We start from the raw sequence: 2,902 nt of genomic DNA, 5'->3' as shown, positions 1-2,902 counted from the left end.
CAAAGACAGCTGATTGATAAGTGTCAACCTTCCTCATCAAACACTATTGGTACCCCTGCTGCCTCAACTGAAGAAGAATTTATCAATCCTTTTCACTCTCAGCATGAAACAACCATTGATGAGATCTCTTCTAATTTGGAAGATAATTTGCATGTCGGTTCTGTTCCGACCACGAGAATTCATAAAGATCACCATTTGGATAATGTAATTGGTGATGTGTCCTCAGGTGTACAAACGAGAAGTAGCTTGAATGAACATACCTGTGTTTATACAAGCATTAAGGAGACAGGAATAATCGATGAATGCCTGTATACCTGCTTTATAAGCCAGATTGAACCGAAGAATTATCAAATGGCTTTAAAGGACAGCTCGTGGGTCGAGGCCATGCAAGAAGAGTTGGCTCAATTCGAGAAGATGGAAGTTTGGACTTTGGTTGAAAAACCAAAGAATGTGCATGCGATAGGCACAAAATGGGTGTTCAAGTGCAAGAGAGATGATAAGGGGATTATTATTAGAAATAAGGCGAGGCTAGTCGTTAAAGGTTTTAATCAACAAGAGGGGATTGATTATAACGAAGTGTTCGCTCCTGTCGCTAGGTTGGAAGCCATAAGATTGTTTTTAGCGTTTGCTGCTTATGAAAAGATGAAGGTGTTTCAGCTAGATGTGAAGAGTGCGTTTTTGAATGGGAAAGTAGATGAGGTTGTGTATGTTGAGCAACCTCCGGGTTTTCCTGACCCAGACTATCCAGATCACGTGTATAGGTTGAGCAAGACGTTGTATGGATTACATCAGGCACCTCGTGCCTGGTATTCAACTTTATCGGATTACTTGCTCGAGAATGGTTTTGAAAGAGGGAAAATTGATAGCGCGTTGTTCTTCAAAAGAGATGGAAGCGACTTCCTGCTGGTACAAGTCTATGTGGATGACATTATATTTGCTGCATCAAAAGTCTCCATGTGTCAGGAGTTTGAAGCCGTCATGAAGAAAAGGTTTGAAATGAGTGCTATGGGTGAACTAACTTTCTTTCTAGGATTGCAGGTTGATCAAAAGAAGGACGGGATGTTCACTCATCAGACGAAGTATGTTCATGATGTGCTCAAGCGCTTCAAGATGGAGGACAGTTCTCCATATGATACTCCAATCTGCGTCAATCACAAATTGGGTGCTGAAGTAGACGGTGATGCAGATGTGGACCCAACTCAATATCGGGCGATAATAGGTTCTTTAATGTACTTAACTGCATCTAGGCCTGATATAATGTTTGCTGTTTGTCTTTGTGCACGTTTTCAGGCAAATCCAAAAGAATCTCATTTGAAAGGTGCAAAGAGGATACTGCGGTATCTCAAGGGCAAGCCGAAGCTGGGGTTGTGGTACCCGAGACGAGGAGACTTGGAGCTGGTCGCTTACACAGATTCTGATTATGGAGGGTGCAATCAGAGTCGGAAGTCAACAACTGGAGGATGTCAGTTTCTTGGTGGCAGATTGGTGTCGTGGCAATGCAAGAAGCAGACTTCAGTCGCAATTTCAACCTGTGAGGCAGAATACATGGCAGCATCCAACTGCTGCTCTCAGGTTCTTTGGATACAACAATAGTTGCGCGACTATGGTCTGAATTTCTTACTTACTCCTATTTGCATTGATAACACAGCTGCTATCTCAGTAACTAACAATCCCGTGAAACATGGTAAAACTAAACACATTGACATACGTCATCATTTCATACGGGATTGTGCTGAGAAGAAACTGATAATTCTTGAAAATGTGGATACGCTTGATAATTTCGCTGATTTATATACTAAAGCGTTTGACAAATCCAGATTTCAAAATCTTATTGAACTGAATGGGATGATCAATCCCGAGTAACCATGCTTTTCCTATGTAAAAAAAAAAAAAAAAAAAAAAAAAAAAAAAAAAAAAACAAACGTCACTAATCGCTTAAAATATGTCGGTTACATTAGTTTGAAGGGCATGTCTTCGGATATGTTTTGGTCCTCATTTTCTACTTGTAGATTTTGAGGATAGCCATTAAACAGATTACTGATAGTGACCGGGGCGGTTTATGATGAGTTTTTCGTTCTTTCGCTTAAAATTAGTCGATTATACTTAGTTAGAAGGACACATACTAGTATGTGGTCGGTCCAGCTGATCCATTGGATCTTCGGGATAGCCGTTTACCTGAAGACTTTGTTTCGGTCGGGGCGAATAATGTTTATATTTTGAAAGAAGGGGGAAATGAAATTATTTTTCAAGTCTGTTACTTCGTAAGAAGTTCGTTAGCTATGTTAAACGGAAAATTGATCCAACCTTGGAAAATGATAGATATACTAATTCTGTGTGCTTAACTAGTAAAGTTATTAGGCTTAAAAGGCTTTAGGACAGTCATTGTATGTCATGGTAACTTTTTATGGTGCGTAAAAGTAGATGTGATACAAACTAAATTTACTTGATTTTACGTGGAAACTCCTTAAGAGTTTTGCATGTCTTCATATATATCTTTCCGTATGATAGGCAGAAAAGCGATTACTCAGTCATACACGAGCCCATGTGTGTTCTGATTCCCGTGAAGATAGCGTCTCAAGATACTGCAGTGATCCAGATTTGGGACTTGCAGTTAATTTCTACTTTGAAGTCTATTTTTGTTCGTAAAAAATATATATGTATATATATATTTATATGTATATATATATATATATATATATATATATTTGGAGTTATTGAAATATATTAGAGATGACAATATCAAGAATTCACAATCATTGAGTAAGAGAGAAGAACGGGAAGCATATCAAGAATATTTACAACTTAATCAGACACTATGGGTCGAAGTCAATTCGGGGTGACTTGGGGAAAGCCAAATACGCTTTGAGGAGAGATAGGAGGCATCAATATTTCTGAGTTGTTG

The sequence above is a fragment of the Bidens hawaiensis genome, unplaced genomic scaffold (genome assembly GCF_021521415.1).
Source record: "Bidens hawaiensis isolate Kalapana, Puna unplaced genomic scaffold, B.hawaiensis_p1.1 tig00018997_1, whole genome shotgun sequence".
Taxonomy (NCBI): domain Eukaryota; kingdom Viridiplantae; phylum Streptophyta; class Magnoliopsida; order Asterales; family Asteraceae; genus Bidens; species Bidens hawaiensis.
The sequence above is the reverse complement of the archived record's forward strand: the minus strand, read 5'-3'. Positions refer to the sequence as shown.